Source organism: Channa argus, chromosome 7 (assembly GCF_033026475.1).
Source record: "Channa argus isolate prfri chromosome 7, Channa argus male v1.0, whole genome shotgun sequence".
Classification (NCBI taxonomy): domain Eukaryota; kingdom Metazoa; phylum Chordata; class Actinopteri; order Anabantiformes; family Channidae; genus Channa; species Channa argus.
Window position 1 is genome coordinate 26,048,829 of NC_090203.1, and position 18,907 is coordinate 26,067,735.

Genomic DNA, 18,907 nt, shown 5'->3' on the forward strand with positions numbered 1-18,907 from the left:
TTGCAACTACTTTCTCAAGGATTTTGGAGACAAAGGGGAGATTCAATATTGGTCTATAATTGGCTAAATAACCTTGATCAAGTTTTTTTTAAGTAGAGGTCTGATTAAAGCAACTTTATAAGTCTGTGGTACATAGCCTGTTTCTAAAAATAGATTGATGCTATCTAATACGAACATATCTATTAAGGGTAAAGCTTCCTTGAGCAGTCTAGTTAGAATAGGGTCTAGCAGACAGGTTGTGAGTTTAGATGAGGTAATAATTGAAGATAGCTCAGCGAAATCATGGGTAAAAGCTAGTCTTATTGATGATTCTAGCACTGTTGTACATGAAGATCTATCAGTAATATTTGAGGGAGGATCTGGTGAATTCTTTCTCTAATCGCTATGATTTAAATCTTAAAGAAAGTCATGAAGTCATTGCTGCTCAGAGTTAAAGGAATAATAGGCTCAACAGAACTATGGCTCTTAGTCAGCCTGGCTACAGTACTGAACAGAAACCGAGGGTTGTGAGCTCAGTTTTGACCATATAATCTTTTTTTAGTTGACTTTAGAGTATTGCATATCTTTTTTTGGAAGCTCTAGCTGGAAGTTAAATAATACGTTTTTCCTCTTTGCCACTCTCTTTTAAAGCTTTGACAATATACATATTTGAAAGGTACATTAAACATACCAGGGTTCCTTGATCAGACCTTAACTTTGTCCCGTAACATTAACAAAGTTTCCATGCTGGTGATAGAATTATAATAAAATGCACTGTGTTGTGACCATGAGCAAAAATCAGAACAGTCCATAGAGAAGTAATTTTGCTTCTAAGTAATTGTTTGCGACCCATTAGTTTCTACTAATGGCATTGAGCTGAGCCTCTCGAGGGAAAAAGTCTGTTCCCATCTGTATAGCTTAACTTCAAATGATGACATCTCACCCTCTGAGGTACCACTTCAATCAGAGGTGTGAAGAAAAACAAGCTTCAGGATAAACATGATGTTGCCACCACACATTAACAATATACAGTCACTGATGTGTGTATGTGTGTGTAAGACTTTTATTGAGTAGATTTCTGTTGTAAATTTGTACAACTGTACAATTACACATTATATAGTTTAGAATTGATAGATGAACCTTTCTTTTGTTCCAAGCCACACAACCTAAGTGTTTCAGTGCAATAACAGATCACCAGGCATGCTAACAGCTCTTTGTCATTCTAATTAGATCTGTGCCACAAAAAACTGTCGGCCAAATTCAAGCATCAGTGTGTGTCTGTTGCTTTAATTTTTGTGGTGTTGATACTAGTCGGACTATTGTTTACTTACTTACTGATTTATGTGCCTCAGTTGGTAGAGTGGCCACCTAGGAGAGTAAAAGCCCTAGGAGCTGGCAACACCAGTAACACTTGCAAATTCCTATATTATATTATTGTAATAGGAGTTCATTCTAATGTTTTGGCAACCCTATTAAAATGAATAAGAGGGGGATAAATACAAACTAAAGATTTCAGATTAGATGATACCAATATTTTCCTTTTAATATGATACCAGTAGTTTATTGTAGGTTTTCATTAATACTGATATAATACAGATACTTTTGTCCCTTAAAAGCACATTAATACAATAGTGAGCAAACCAATTAGTGGTAGTTCTGGCACTGTGGGCAGGTGTTAAATCCCACCAGAAAAGGAAATTAGCCTCTGCATATGGTTGTGAGCAGACAGAAGCATGAAGTGCATAAAAATTCCTAAGGAAAGGAAACAACTGGCAGAATGGTACAACTGGAAAGGAATAAAACACAGGGTTACCCTGTCCCCTAGACCCAAAAAGATGATATGTGACCATAATAACAGCTGTACAGTTGAATTATCAAGAAAACCCTGTGGTGGTATGAAGTAGATGCTGACAGTAACTGCCTCAACACTGTGTTTAATTCATTATTCGATTCAATTGGTTTTTCCCAAAATGTAAATAAACCCACTCACTGTTTTAGTTACACCTTAGAGCTTGTCCTTACATGTCAGTGAAGCATCTCAGTCATCATGCCAACTGGACTTCTTTCTTCTTAGTTAGAAATGTTTTGCTACTTCCAAGCAGCTTCTTCCGTCTAAATACAGTAGCTGGGGAAAACAGTTATATCCTCCAATGCAACCGCAAAGGGACACAAGCCAGTGTCTTCTTGTGGCAGTCCCAAGTCTGGATAAATGCAGAGGGTTGTGTCAGGAAGGGCATCTGACGTAAAACACATGCCAAATTAAAAATGTGAATCATGACTTTTATATCGAAAATTACTTCCATACCGGATCAGTTGCAACCCGGGTTAATAATGACCGCCACCAGTGCTATTGACCTACAGGGTGCCAGAGGAAATTGGGCTACTGTTGGTCGAAGAAGGAGAGGAGGAAGGCGTGTTTGTAGGCAGAGAGAGAAGAGGAAAGCTAAGAGTGTAGGACTGATAGTATGGACTTTGAATGTTAGGACTATGACAGGGAAGGCTAGAGAGTTGGTTGACATGATGCAGAGAAGGAAGGTGGATGTACTGTGTGTCCAGGAGACCAGGTGGAAAGGTAGCAAGGCTTGAAGCTTAGCAGCAGGGTTCAAGTTGTACAAATTGTTCAAGTCCTGGAGATGGAGTATCAGTTGATGAGTGTCTTCTTCTTTTCCTTTCGGCTGTTTCCTTTCAGGGGTCGCCACAGAGAATCATGTGCCTCCTATCAGTTGATGAGTGTGAAGCTGGAAATTGAAGGTGTGATGTTTAATGTTGTTAGTGGTTATGCAGCACAGGTAGGATGTCAGTTAGAAGAGAAGAAGAAATTCTGGAGTGAATTAGATGAAGTGATGCAGAGCATCCACAGAGGGGAGAGACTGGTGGTGCAGATTTAGGCTTCAGGACAAGAAGCCAGAAGGACAGCTAGTGGTAGACTTTGCAAAGAGGATGGAAATGGCTGTAGTGAACTCAGGTGTACTCAGCACTCAGGTGGACTACATCTTGTGTCAGTGTTGTAACCTGAAAGAGATCAGTGACTGTAAAGTACTGGTAGTGGATAATGTAGCCAAACAACACCGTATAGTGGAGTGTAAAATGACTCTGGTAGTGAGGAAGATGAAGAGGACAAAGGCAGAGCAATAGACAAAGTGGTGGAAGTTGAAAAAGAAATAATGTTGTGTAGTTTTCAGGGAGGAGCTGAGACAGGCTCTGGGTGGCCAGGAAGTGCTTCCAGATGACTGGACCACTACAGCTAATGTGATCAGGGACACAGGTAGGAGGGTACTCTGTGTGTCATCGAGAAAGAGCAAAGTGGACAAGGACACTTGTTGGTGGAACGAGCGTGTATAAAGAGAAAGAGGTTAGCTAAGAAGAAGTGGGACACTGAGAGAACTGAAGAGAGTAGACAGGAGATGCAGCATAAGGTGAAGGTAGAGGTGGCAAAGGCCAAACAAAGAGCATATGAGGACTTGTATGCTAGGTTGAACACTAAAGAGGGAGAGGTGGATTTGTACAGGTTGGTGAGGCAGAGAGATAGAGATGGGAAGGATGTGCAGCAGGTTAGGGTGATTAAAGATAAGGATGGAAATGTAATGATGTGCCAGTAGTGTGATAAGAAGATGGAAGGAGTACTTTAAAGAGTTGATGAATGAGAAAAATGAAAAGGAACTGAGAGTAAAAGAGGTGACTGGTGTGGAGCAGGAAGTAGCAAAGATTAGTAAGAGTGAAGTGAGGAGGACGTTGAAGATGATGAAGAGTGGAAAGGCAGTTGGTCCTGATGACATACATGTGGAGGTATGGAAGTGTCTAGGAGAGGTGGCAGTAGAGTGAGATGTGCAGAGCTGTGGTAACTACAGAGGAATAAAGCTGATGAGCCAAACAATGAAGTTGTGGGAGAGAGAAGTGGAAGCTAGGCTAAGGGCAGAGGTGAACATTTGTGAGCAGCAATATGTCCCAATATAGAAAGACGTCAACATTAAGTCATAATGCTGGGCAGCTGGCAGCACCTACTGGAAAGAGCTGGGAAGAAGGGTCAGCTCTGTCCTGCATGAGCTGCCCGGTGGAATCTGTGGAGGAGGTTGGTGAGAGGAGGATGTTTGCCAAGCTGACATCCATTATCGACAATATTACAATACACTGCGTGAGAGAGAGGAGGCTCTGTGCAACTCCTTTAGTGGCAGACTGACACATCCTCAGTGTAGCAGGAGCTTTACTGCAGGTCTTTCATCCCCACAGCTCTAAGACTGTACAACTTAACAGTTCAGCTGAATATTTCTGGTCATGCTTGATTATTGTAATTTTTTTTTTGTTTGTTTGTTTCTAAATTCCACTTTTCAGTTTTTTTAAATACTTCTAATGCTTTTTGCACTTTACACTCTTGATTGATTGGTTGATTAACTTGTGAATCCCCACTGATTAATACAAAATTGCTGTCACTGGGACTGACTTTAAGTTCAACCTGCAGTGTAACTTTTGTATTTTGTTTTTACATGACATTACACTGTTTTGTGGGAAAGAGTAGTGGAAGCTAGGCTAAGGGCAGAGGTGAGCATTTATGAGCAGCAATATGTCATAGCACATTTTTATTATTTATACTGTGGGAGCTCTTCTAAATATTTGCGCAAAACCTGAACTAGAATTGTGGTTTTATTTATGTTATTAAATTTAATATGGCTGTTTTTTTTGTATTAATGGACCAAACCATAATCTTGTGTAGGGCACCAAAATGGTTAGAGCCGTCTCTGAATTGTGTTACAATAGTGTTGAAAGACTGTTAAACACCCGATTGACACATGAACTCTCTAGTTTATACTGGAAATGGTATATCACATATAGGGTAATTTATTCATCATAACAGCGGAAAACAAAAAACAGCCCCGGTTTTCTGTTCAGCACTGTAGCCAGGCTGACTAAACCTTTAGTTCTGTAGTTTTCCCTTAACTCTGAGCAGCAATGACTTCATGACTTTCTTTATGAATAAAATTGTAGCTATCGAAGAAAGAATTCACCAGATCCTCCCCCCAAATATTACTGCTAGATTTTCACATACAACATTGCTAGGATCATCAATAACACCCCAGTCCCTCTTAGACAGCTTTTTACCCATAGATCTCGCTGAGCTAACTTCAATTATTTTCTCATCTAAACCAACAATCTGTCTGCTAGACCCTATATCAACTAAACTGCTCAAGGAAGCTTTAACCTTAATAGATACGTTCGTATTAGATATCATCAATCTATCTTTAGAAGCAGGCTATGTATCACAGGCCTATAAGGTAGCTGTAATTAAACCACTACTTAAAATACCCTGTCTTGACCCAGGTGTTTTAGCCAATTACAGACCAATATCTAATCTCGCCTTTATTTCGAAATAATTGAAAAAGTTGTTGAAAAACAATTATATGACCACCGTTACAGGAATCATTTTTTTGAAGACTTTCAGTCAGGATTTAGAGTTCATCATAGTACAGACACAGCACTGGTAAAAGTCACCAACGATCTTCTCATGGCCTCAGATAATGGACTCATCTCTATACTTGTTCTGTTAGATCGTAGTGCTGCATTCGATGGAACATGAAACTGGAACTGGAACATGAAATTAGCATTAAAGGAACTGTATTAGGTTGGTTTAAATCTTATCTATCTATTCAATTTGTTCATGTTAATGATTAATCCTCCATACACACAAAGGTAAGCTATGGAGTTCCACGAGTCTCTGTGTTAGGAACAATACTTTTTACTTCATATATGTCTCCTTTAGGCAACATTATTAGAAAACACTCCATAAATTTCTATTGTGCTGAAGATACCCAGCTATATCTATCTATGGAACCAGACGAAAAAAATCAGTTGATCAAGCTTCAAGCATGCCTACAAGACATAAAGGCCTGGATGTTCCATAATATTTTACTTCTAAACTCAGACAAAACTTAAGTCATAGTATTTTGGGCCCAAAAATTTAAGAAATATGATGTCCAACCATATCGTTACTCTGGAGGGCATAAGTCTGGCCTCCAGTACTATTGCGAGGAACCTTGGAGTTATTTTTGACCAGGATTTGTACCTCACATATAAAAAAAATTTCTAGAACAGCCTTCTTCCACTTACGGAACATTGCCAAAATTAGGAGCATCCTGTCTCAAAGCGATGCCGAAAAACTGGTCCATGCATTTGTTACTTCTAGGTTGGACTACTGTAATTCCCTACTTTCAGGATGCCCCCGGTTCATCCCAACTGGAATAATAACTATTTTTCCAGGCAAAATGAGATTCTTCTAAATTTCTGGAACGTCACTTTCTAACTTTCATGTTGCTTGTTTTAAGTTGCGTGTTTGCAAACTATACCATGGAGATCGCCTCTTCTGGTTTACTGCCTTCTTTTTCGAGTATTGTACGTAGTGAGGCTGCATTGTCAACAAGATAATCTATTTGTGCAGGAGTAACATTAAGGACTCTCCCATCCTCCCCTGTCCTATTTCTCTCTCTCCCTGTCTGTTTTGTGTGTTTTTTCTCCTAGTGGTCCTAGGTCCTAGGAAATCACTCATCCTAATGACAGCAGCTCATATACCGGTCTCCTTCACACCACAAGTCACCAGATCATCTCAGTAACCTCCACGAACCTCCGGCCGCCCTGCTGTGTTCAGCAATCCCTTCGATTCCTCGTCTCCACGGCTCCTTCCCCCACGGTTACCATTCCTCCTCCTCCTGCAACTCCCACTCCATCGCTCCCCCCCGCACCGAGCGTAAAGCTCCTCCGACCAGGCTTTCCTTCTCCCTGACATCGCCCCCCGACAGCGCTCCCCTTTCCCCCTGGCTCAACCTGTTCTACCTTCCCCAAATAAATCATTTAAACCTTTCTAACTCCCTGGTTTTGTCTCTCTGGGTCTGCGAAACATTGACTGCACTCTTTAAGCATATCAGAAAGTCGAATATCCCGAACGTTTTGTGAGTAGTTAAGTTAATAGAACATGATGGTACTGAAAAAACATTACATTGAGGTATTGGCACACTGAATTACTATGAATCACTATATTTAATTATACAAATGTTACAGTGTTTACCATTCTTTGACATACCTACCTTTGTCAGAAAACATACGTGCTAGTAATAAATTTGTTAAAAACAGAAGAGATATTCTCTTGTGCATGAAATATGTAGAATGGAGGGTTTGATAAAAGTGAGAGAGGGAGCCACTGGCCCAGCAGAAATCAAATGAAGGAGAGAGCAAGGTTATGACAGAAGCTGATAAATCAGTTGTCTGACAGAGTTTTAGTCAGAAGCTGTCAGGCTGCAGCTTCTCCTCCTCCTCTCTCTAAGGATGGAGGACCAGGACGGAGCAGAGCTCTGCTTTCCACAACTCGTCAATGCCTCCTGCAGGAAACCAAAGCTTCATCAGTCTGATTCTGTCCTCATGTATTTGCTGTACTTCATCTCTGTGCTCACTGTGATTCTCAACCTGCTCGTCATCATCTCAGTCTCCTACTTCAGGCAGCAATTAGCTTCTAAACTTTTTTGTTTAGAATGATGCTTAGAATGATCATTTTGTCTGAATACCTGAACAGTCTGATTTTGGTTACTATTTAAATGACTTAATTAGCTCCACATTTGCATTCTGCTTTGCTCACAACGTTTTTAAATGTTAAACGTCCAGATGTGCCACAGGTAAGACATATAACTTTACAGGCAGCTGCACACACCCACCAACCTCCTCATCCTCTCTCTGGCTGTGTCAGACTTTCTATGTGGGCTTGTGGTAACAACGGTAGAGGTTCATAGACAGACCTCCTGTTGGTTTCTTGGTGTAACTATGTGCTCTCTATATAATTATGCAGCCTTTGTCATAACATTTGCCTCATTAGTAAATGTGCTCATCATATCAGTCGACCACTATATGGCTATTTGTGACCCTCTGCATTACACCACCAGAGTCACTATGACAAGACTTAAAAAGTGTGTTTGTGTATGCTGGCTCTTTTCTGTTCTTTATAGTAGTCTGTTTTTAAAGGACGATCTTATCAAACCAGGCAGGTACAAGTCGTGCTATGGAAAGCGTGTAAATGTCATTAACTATATGTCAGGAGCTGTGATCATAATTCTGTATATGAGAGTGTTTGTGATGGCTGTGTCTCAGGCTCATGCCATGCGCTCTCATGTTGCGGCAGTCACACTCGAGCATTCAGGGACATTAGAGAAATCTGAGCTGAAAGCAGCCAGGACCCTGGGTGTTGTTGTACTTGTGTTCTTAATGTGTTTCTGCCCATATCACTATCTCTTGTACAAGAAAGCCCTTCTACTGCTTTACCTGTAGCCTTTGCAGTGTTCATGTTGTATATGTACCCCTTTCGGAACCCTGTGGTCTACGCCTTATTCTACCCCTGGTTTAGAAAAGCTATCAGACTAATTTTCTCTCTTCAGGTACTCCAGCCTGGCTCCCATGAGACCAACATGCTGTAAACAGAGACTGTGCAGTGACTGAAATGTGATCTGCTCTATAGATAAAGAAATTCATTTGTTCAGGGTGACCATTGTTTTAAACTGCCTCAGACTGAAGAACACAGAACAGGAAGTTGTTTATGCAGGTTTGGACAGTGTCAGAGTGGTCAGATGTGCAGAAGCTTAATACTTAAATACTTCATAAATATAATACTATATAAGAACCACTCTACAAGTACTACTTTTGAATCATCAGTTTGAAAGACAATACAAGGAATTGCCAGTGTAGCTAAGCCTATTATTAACCAGTTTAAACAATAGCAAAAAGATTGAATCAGTAATTCCATATTATCTAATAGTGGACAATATATAGTGAATAGCAGATCACAGTCATGAAAAACCAAAATAATGACATTTTGTCTTATTTAAAGTAGGTAAATTAAGTATTTTCAATTTACCTACTGCATAATTGCCATTGTTTTTCTTAAAAACTCTCAATAATGTTTTTGTTTTTATAATAATGTTATATATTGATGTTAATGTTTTTGTTCCTGTTCTTCAGCTGGCCCCCTGTTCTTCCATCTGCAAAACAACTCACATACATTCCTTACCCTATGTCTCACACTCACTGTGCTCAGTTTTACTATTGCTTGTACAATATTCTAATTAGATTAGATTAAATTAGATTCAACTTTATTGTCATTACACATGTACAAGTACAATGCAACGAAATGCAGTTTAGGTCTAACCAGGAGTGCAATAGCAGCAAAAGCAGGATATCCAGTTATTGCATAAATAAAAAGGAAGTATTGTACAGTATTTGGAAAATGGATATATACATTGGTATACAAGGCTGTGGTGAGCTATAAACAGAAGTAAGAATATAACAATAAATAAGGCTATGGTGGGCAGTAGTACAATGGATATAGTGCAAATAAATTATGAACAGAGGTGACTGTAAATGAACAGTTGGCAGTGCAAATAAGCAGTTTTGTGGTTCAGTAACATAAAAGTTATGTGTAAACAGTCCAGTAGTGCAAATGACATTGAGAAGGGGGGTTATAATGGGGGGGGGCAGTACATGAGGGACAGAAGGATCAGCAGGGTGCAGAGTTCAGTAAAGAGACAGCTCTGGGGAAAAAAAACTGTTCTTCAGTCTGCTAATCCTGGTTTTGAGGCATGTGAAGCGCCCTTCCGGAGGGCAAGAGAGTGAACAGTCTATGGGCGGGATGAGGAGTCCTTATAGATGCTGCGAGCTCGACGCAGGCAGCTTTCCTCTGGAAGGGTGGTCCCTGTGATACGCTGGGGGGTTTTCACCACCCGCTGCAGTACTTTGCGCTCTGCAACAGAGCAGCTCCCATACCATACTGTGACACAGTTGGTCAGGATGCTTTCTATTGCACAGTGATAGAAGTTCACCAGAATATCCGAGGACAGCCGATTCTTCTTTAGTGTCCTCAAGAAGGAGACGCGCTGGTGGGCCTTCTTAACTAGACTGGAGGTGTTTATAGTCCAGGACAGGTCCTCAGATATGTGGATCCCTAGGAACTTGTAACTGGAGACACGCTTAACAGCCGTTCCAGTGGATGCAGATCATGTGTATCTCTTTCTTGAAGTCCACAATGAGCTCCTTTGTCTTGGAGTTGTTAAGAAGCAGGTTATTGTCATTGCACCATGTGGCCAGGTGCTGAATCTCCTCCCTGTTGATGAGACCAATCCCTGTAGTGTCATCTGCGAACCTTTCACAGGCTTGCAGTCAGAGGTGAAGAGGGAGTAGAGGAAGGGGCTCAGTACGCAGCCCTGTGGTACACCAGTGTTGATTGTGGTGGTGTTGGAGCAGATGAAGGCAGATCGGACTTGCTGTGGCCTGTTGGTCAGGAAGTCCATAATCCAATTGCAGAGGGAGATGTTGATGCCCAGGTCTACAAGTTTAGCTATTAGCTTGGATGGGATGACCGTGTTGAAAGCTGAGCTGAAATCAACAAACAGCATACATGCATAAATGTTCTTATAGTCCAGATGTGTTAGCACAGAGTGCACTGCCATGGAAACGGCATCCTCTGTGCTATTATTGTTGCAGTAGGCAAACTGGTGAGTCCAGTGTGGATGGCAGAGAGTCCTTCAGGTGTGCCAGGACCAGCCGCTCAAAGCACTTCAGGACAATAGGTGTCAGAGCTACAGGGCAGTAGTCGTTCAGACACTTTGGGGTGGAGTGTTTTGGGACAAGCACAATGGAGGTGCTTTTAAAGCACGTTGGCACAGCTGCTTGGGCAAGAGACAGGTTGAAAATGTCTGTTAAAACACCAATGAGCTGCTCAGCACATGCCTTGAGTACACAACCCGGGATGTTGTCTGGTTCAGTGGCTTTGTGCGGACTGATCCGGCTCAGTGTGCTGCAGATGTCTGTGGTGGAGAGTGTGATTGGCCGGTGGTCAGATGAGGGTTTGAGCTTGATAGCAGTTACTGTGTTCTCTCTCAAAGCGTACATAAAAGTCATTTAGCTTGTTTAAGAAGAGGATATCTGTGGCTGCGGGGCTTAAGTGTTTGGTTTTGTAGTCACTGTTGGCCTGGATGTCCTGCCACATGCATCGAGGGTCGGAGTTGGAAAAGTGCTCCTCTATCTTTAGCTTGTAGCAGTGCTTGGCCTTTTTGATGCCCCTCTTCAGGTTAGCTCTGGATGTGCTGTAGGCCTGTGCATCCCCTGATCTGAAGGCAGTGTTGCGTGCCTTCAACAGGAGGCGCACCTCCTTGTTCATCCATGGCTTCTGATTAGGGTATGTGGTAATCTGCTTCTGAGTAGTGACATTGTCTATGGTGGAGTGGATGTAATCCAATACAGAGGAGGTGAAGCGGTCAATGTTGAAGTGAGAGCCATTGGTGGCCTGAGAAGCAAAATGTACTCCAATCTGTGTGTAGAAACCTTTCCTGAAGTGTGAAATCTACCCCCGCAGGCCACACTTTTGGGGTGCATATTTGGTGGTGACGAACAAAGAAAGGTGATCTGACTGTCCTAGGTGCGGGAGGGGGGTTGCAACATAAGCTCCAGCCATGTTTGTGTAAAAATGGACTAGGGTTTTGTTTCCTCTGGTGTGGCAGGAAACATGTTAGTGAAATTTGGGAAGCACTGGTTTTAGGTTTGAGTGATTAAAATCACCCACAACAATAAACGCAGCATCTGGGTGAGCAGTCTGTTATTTACTGATGGCTGGGTGAAGTTCTTTAATAGCAAGCTTGGCATCAGCATCCAGGGGAACGTAGGCTGCTGTTATAATGTTCAAAGTGAACTTTCGCGGCAGATAACGGCCTGCATTTAACCATGAGAAACTCAAGGCTGGCTGAACAATGACTCATGACAATAACAGAGTTTGTGCACCAAGGTTTATTAATGTAAATGCACAATCCACCATGTCTGCTCTTGCCGGAGCCCTCTTGTGTTCTGTCCGCCTGGAGTGGGTGGCATCCTGCCAGCTCAATGGTATTGTCCTGTATGCCGCTCTGTAGTCATGTTTCCGTGAAGATAAATACATTACAGTTCGAAAGTCTCTTACTGTATGTGATGTTGAGTCGAATCTTCTCCATTTTGTTCACCAGTGATCGTACATTGGCGAGGAAAATGCTAGGTAACGAGAGCCGGTGTGGTGTTAGCTTTAGCTTAGCTCTTATTCCTCTGTGCTCCCCCCACCTTTGTTTACAATCTCGATGGCGCCTGCAGGTGCTTCCTCCCGGCCCAGTAGAGTGAATCGCCTCAGGTGCAAAATATTTTAACAAAATAGTCTATTACTCTATTCATGTCACGGTTTTGTTAAGGGGTGGATCCAAGAGAGGAGACAGTGCGAGGGATGAACGAAAAAAGGGTTTATTTAACAGATAAAATGGTGAACAGAAGCCGCTCCTCACAGGAAGATACTAGAGCCCGGATTAAGAACAGAACTTACCAAAAATAAATACAGCTAAGACTCAGGCACAAGTTAGACAAGGAAATTAACAAACAAACAAAGGCTACTAAATGAATAAGGGACAGATAAACGTTATAAACTACTAAAGCATATAAACACAAGGGTAAGGCTAAGGAGACTAACAGAAATATAAAAAGACACAAACTACTGAACAAAGGAACACACGTAATAATGATTAAAGTAAAACAAAGCACAACTTAAAACACACTGGAAAGGTAAGATACCAAAGTAACAGAGGTGGGGGAGCACATAAACACACAAACTAAGGAGAGGCAGACATGAACAAACTAAGCATAAAGTTCTGGCAAACTAAGAACACACAAGCATACCGAAACGTGAAAAAACAGGATCAAAACTAGGGGAGAAAACAAGAGACTAGGCCAAACACTAAATTAAACAAAGGGAACCCTAAAACACCAAAACCCGGGAGCAACTGGTGGGGAAAACAGGACTAAAACAAGAAACACTGATTGAGAACAAAGGCAAACCAAAGACCAAATGACACAGATGCACAGAGTCCCAGAAAAATGTCCAAGAAACTAGAGTCCTGAATGAAAGAGTGCATGAAACATACATACAGATTTGGGGTTGGTGAGGGTAATAATGACGACGGTAACAAAAGCGACACTGAAGACAGGAACCACGATGGCAGTGACCACATTAACAACGACGAGGATCTGGCAGGGAGTGAAGGGAAGACAGAACTTAAATAGAGGAGGGAACAGGTTCAAACCATCTGGGACAAACGAAAGCAAAGCTGGGGAAAAGAACCAAGGCAACCAAAGAAGTAGGGAGAAGGGCCACAAAATAAAAGTCCACAGACAGGAAGTGCGGAGAGATCCTAACAATTCATCAGTCTACACTGATGAAATGTGGCTAAATAAAAGCTGTTGCAATATTTCCATGCTGAACTGAGTTGTTCTTGGTCAAATATGAAGGCAAAACCCACTTTCCCTTCAGTATTTTGCTGTAATTACCAGAAATAACCTTATCTTCCAATCAGCCCCATTTGTCTTGAAAATGCTTTGAAGCACATAATAACTTTTGTCAATTTGTGGCTAAATGAAAGCTGTTGCAATGATATTTTCATGCTGAACTGAGTTGTTCTGGGTCAAATATGAAGGCAAACACACTTTCCCCTCAGTATTTTGCTGCAATTGTCAGAAACAAGCATATCTTCCAAATCAGCTCCATTCGGCCTGAAAATGCTTTTAAGCGCATAATAACTTACACTCTTGATTTCTGGCTAAATAAAAGCAGTGGCAATGATATTTTCATGCTGAACTCAGTTGTTCTGGGTCAAATATGAAGGCAAAACCACTTTCCCTTCAGTATTTTGCTGCAATTGTCAGAAACAAGCATATCTTCCAAATCAGCTCCATTCGGCCTGAAAATGCTTTTAAGCGCATAATAACTTACACTCTTGATTTCTGGCTAAATAAAAGCAGTGGCAATGATATTTTCATGCTGAACTCAGTTGTTCTGGGTCAAATATGAAGGCAAAACCACTTTCCCTTCAGTATTTTGCTGCAATTGTCAGAAACAAGCACTGAAAAAAAGAGATTTCCTCATAATGTTACCTTAATTCATTCCTGTGTGCAAGTCTGTCTGCATCCACCTGTCTTCGACATGCAGTACCTACAGTAAGCATCTAGGCTGGACCAATATACAAACTCAATATTGTTCAGTATTTATATTTTATTCCTTCTTCCTTGAAAAAGACATAGAATTTTTAAATTCCACAACATCAGATTTCATTCTCTTTCATATTGCTCAAACAAAGACCAAAACATGGTTAATAAAGTACAAATGAGTACAAATAAATGCAGTATTGTACACTATGACTTAACATTTACTGTAAGAAAACCTTTAAACACACACAGCTCTCAGTCACAATTACAACATAGAGCATCCACTGAGTGAGTGAACCCTTCTGAGTGTGTTGTGTAGTGTGAAAATGAGCAGTGTGTGTGTGTGTGTGTGTGTGTGTGTGTGTGTGTGTGTGTGTGTGTGTGTGTGTGTGTGTGTGTGTGTGTGTGTGTGTGTGGGCATTCTTCTGCAAACCACAAGTTTGTACCCGAGAATTGTAACAAACACAAACACACACACACACACACACACACACACACTTCCCTGCCTTTTCTTTGGCTCTTTTGTTTTTTCCATCTTAAAGTTCTCCTCCTCACAGCAGGCTTGGTTGGTGTATTTCTGGCATTACTAACTCTCTTCATGGGCAGACATCCCAGAATTAACTCCTGGCTTCTTTTTTCATTCTCATAAAGGCCATAGTAGTCCTGCAGTGAGCTGTGTGTGTTGCAGGGGGCCTCTCTCCGCCTGCTCTCTGTCTTTTGGAATGTTCAGACCGTATTAGTAGTATTATTTCCAGGTGTGATATACCTTCCTGACAGTGGATTTGGCCTTACAGCTTGTGTTTCCTAAATGTAACACTGAACCACAATGATGAGGATACATCCAGCATTTAGAGTGTAGTTACAGAAACAATCACTCCTATGGTATTATTTTACTGCAGTATGTGGGGAAACAAATGTTCTCTAGTCCTAAATGATTCACAGTCATTTTACAAAACGTGCATGCTATGCTGAATGAAAGAACTCATCTGCCCTCTGCTGGACAAACATAACTAAGGGCTACTTTCACTCCATCTCATGAGAAGCACACACTGATTTTGAAGTGCATCCCACTGCTTTTGCCAGTCAACACTGTCCATTTTTACCATATCTTGAGAGGGATTTGAGAACAGAGAATCCTGCCCCGTGCAGCCCGACAGTTGTTGGATAAGAACTGAACACGTGGACTTTACGTGAATAATTCCTCACACTACATTACTTTACATATTATTGGTTGGAGCACACGAATGAAGAGGGATTTTCACAGCTGCCTAACAACAACATAATGTGACACATCTAAGGTAATTTACTTTTACATAATAAATTCTATATTGCCAAAAGTATGCAGAAGCCTGAGCAAAGAGTATGTCAAAGTTTTACACTGCTGATTAGATGAACATCTTTTTTCACAACCATTATGTGTTGCTGTAGAAAGTTGGTTAGCCAGGTATGTTAGTTTTTGCAAAATTCACACACAAGTTTATTTACAAATGTGCACAATGTGTGAGATATTTCACTTTCTTTACTGGACCATTTCATCCATCCATCTTCTTTCTGTAACTGCTTATACTATTGAGGAATAGTCTATCCAGTCTATCTAAGGGCCAACACAGAGAGACCTACACAGACAGACAACCATTCACAGTCACATTCACACCTATGGGCAATTTAGAGTCACCAATTAACTTAACATGCATGTCTTTATACTGCAGGAGGAAACCGGAGTAAGCACCGGGAGAACATGCAAACTTCACACAGAAGGCCCACGGTCAGCTACGGACGCAAACCTGCAACCTCCTTGCTGTGAGGTGGTGAGTGTGAATGGTTGTCTGTCTTTATATGTCTCTCTGTGTTGGCCCTGAATTAGCCAATGACAGCCGGAATTGGCTCTAACCCCCCTGCAACCCCCTGAACAGGATAAAAGGTTACAGATATTGGATTGATGGATGTTACTTATATTCCACTTTATTTATTTACCAGACAGCTTTAGTTACTTTGCAGATACAGATATTACTATTAAATGCTGGTGTATTATTATGGATTAAACATCTGTCAGAACATAAAGTGTTAAAGCTTAAAATCTTCTCCATCTTTGTCTGCTGCTGATTTTGTTCTACTTTTTTTTTTTTAATCTTTGTCTATTGTTTTTATTCATTTCTTTAAAATGTATTTCTAATATTATTGTTACTGTTGAAAGTTTGTGGCCCAAATCTGGACTAGACAGGCAGATGTTTGATATCAAATTAAATCATGTTTAAAACAGTTTTAAAAGTATGCAATGTATAACATTTGTTTTGGAGCATAGTATTTCAGTTTATATAAATAAATGTCAAGCATAAATAAATGTGAGTAGTATCAGGCTTGTACTTACATTTTTACGTCAGTATTGAGTTTGTGTACTTCTGTCACCTCTGCAGTCATTTCAATTTAACCTGTGTTACATTACATTTAGTATGTTTACTAACCCTCGAAAATGTCAGAAGCATAAAAGAAAATAGGACACGCATTAATATGTTGTACAATTTTGCAACTTACTGCAGAGATTTGTTCAAAGTCACACTAAGTGGACTACCGATGCTGGGCGGAGGTGTGCACACACTTTTGCCTATGTAATGTACATTGTGTAAAGTACATTTCTGAGCTGTCAAGCAGTCTCAGAACAAAGAAGAGGTTGGCAACTCTTGCTCTGAGCCAGCACTACAATGTCTGTCACCTGACCAGGTGAAAGCTCTATTTCAGGCCAGGTTTTTCTCTCTATCATGCTTTCTTCAGCCTCAGTGGCCAGCTCGGCCTCCCTCTCCTCCTTCCATAACCTTTTGTTCTCCTCCTTGAGCTCAGTGTAGGTGCGGTAAAAGGGTGGAAAATAGATGTGGAAGGAAAAGACAGGATTAGGATCCCTGCCAAGATGGTGATCAGGGCTGCCAGTTGGCCAGGTATGCTCTGTGGTACCATGTCACCATATCCCAACGTTGTCGCTGAGATGATGGACTACCAACAGGTTGCTGGGATACTGCTGAAGCTGTGGTGAGGGGACTTGGCAGAATTGGGAGCTAACTCACTCTCGCGAGATGGACAAGCAGGGAGAAGAGAGCCACAGCGACACATATGAAGAGCATCAGCAGGCTGAAGTCTTTAGTACTTTGCTGGATGGTAAGCCCCAGAGTCTGTACACCCAGAGAGTGACGGGCCAGCCGCATCACATACAGGATCCGCAGAGCCCTCATGACTCGCAGGGTTAGACCCAGCTGCGAGTGGGTTGCAAGCAAAGTCCAGCTTGCTTTGTGCATGGAAAAATCTGGCCAGAAACTCTAAGGTGAACCAAATCACACAAACGGACTCCACCACAAACATGTTGCGGCACTTTTGGGAGCATTTCTCCTGCAGATACATGAAAAAACAATAATGTTCACAGTTCAAAGGCCTATGCCATGTCTTACATTGTTAATGTTGGGTTTGCATTTTCTGCACCTTTGCCTGTAGTTAAGTTCATTTTATAAAGGTTTGTAAATCAATCTGTTGTGACTTAACTCATGTATCTTCTTGTAAGGGATATACTGTGGTGAAAAATGTTTTGTCAGTTTGTTCTAATTTATGATTCAGCAAATATGAATTGTTGACATGAATGTAATCAGAGTGAATCGAGTGACCCCATCCAAATGTCCAAAGAATAAGAAAAGAAAGTCTTTTCTTCATTTTGAGGGCTAAAGTTTAATTTAAGCGGACTAATTCTAAAAGACAAGAGATTGTGCCTAAGACAGGTAGTGCTCTTAATTTTGACTTGAACCTACAGTATTTCTTTTGTTTGGCAATACCGTGGCATCTTCCTGTTGATGATCTGACATGGTGCACAGGCTAACCACAGTGAGCACTACCATGATGACAGACAGGAAGGCAAACACCTTTCCTGCCAAGCCTGAGTGAGGGTTCTCAACTGCTTGTCCCATCATGTGCAACAGGCCGCCCTGTGTCACGGCAGCCCTGAGTGCCCTCCTCTTCTCCTGCCACTCGTCCTCTTTGCGTTGGTGCTCGGCCACATCCTCCACGGACGACATCATGTGGTGATGACAGCAGGGCTCCATCTGCTGGAGATCTATGCCCCAATAGAGTAATTCAGTGTGCAGGCCACACTGCAGATGTCCTGCAGGAGACATAGTTTTCCTTTTGCCAGGAAACTGAAGATGGCTTGAAACGCTAAAGGGTCACGATCAAAGAAGAATTCATGTCTCATTGCATCATAGTCATCATAAAATTCTGCAATTTCCCTCAATGTGGTGTAGTGCACAAGATGGCTCTGGGGGAAATCCTGCAGAGTGCTCCAGGGAAAGGCATACTGGGTGCCCCCTACGTTGACGAGGAACTGTTGTGAGGCTTCAAGGTACCAACGCATAGTAACTGTTCCGTGGAGCTGCTGAGCACGCTGGAAAAACTCACCTTTGACTGTATTGATCCCAATGTCAAGACATGGTTGTAACTGTCTTCAGTACTGAGGGACGCCTCATCAAAGCCAGCACCAATGATGGCCATTGTGGTAGGTGGATAGCTGACAGATTTCAGATTTGCAGGAAAACCTAAAAGGATGGAGCTTATTTATTAATTTAAGCACGTGAATACATGTTTTTGTTCTGGTTTCCCATTAGACAATTTTGTTTCCAACAAACACACTCTGGTAAATCTAATGGACACCACCTATCCAACATTCAGAAGGAGAAAAATTAGGTATTTATCTGAATGAATGTTAGACATTAAATAAATCTACGAATTTGTTTTGTGTCTGTTACCTTCAAAAGGAAGGTCCAATCCAATATCCCAAATCGTGCTGCTCTCTTATTGTGAAGCCGAAGTGACAGCGTCAGAGCCATTAAACACAATTCTTTCTCTTCGTCCTTCTCTCCCATCATCTCTTAACTCCCATGTCCCAGGT

General features: G+C 41.5%; 1 pseudogene; it reads right to left on the bottom strand.

Moving 5' to 3' along the window:
• Positions 1-13,955: 13,955 nt before the first annotated feature.
• Positions 13,956-18,676, bottom strand: LOC137131018 (potassium voltage-gated channel subfamily G member 1-like; annotated as a pseudogene).
• Between the last annotated feature and the right edge of the window lie 231 nt (positions 18,677-18,907).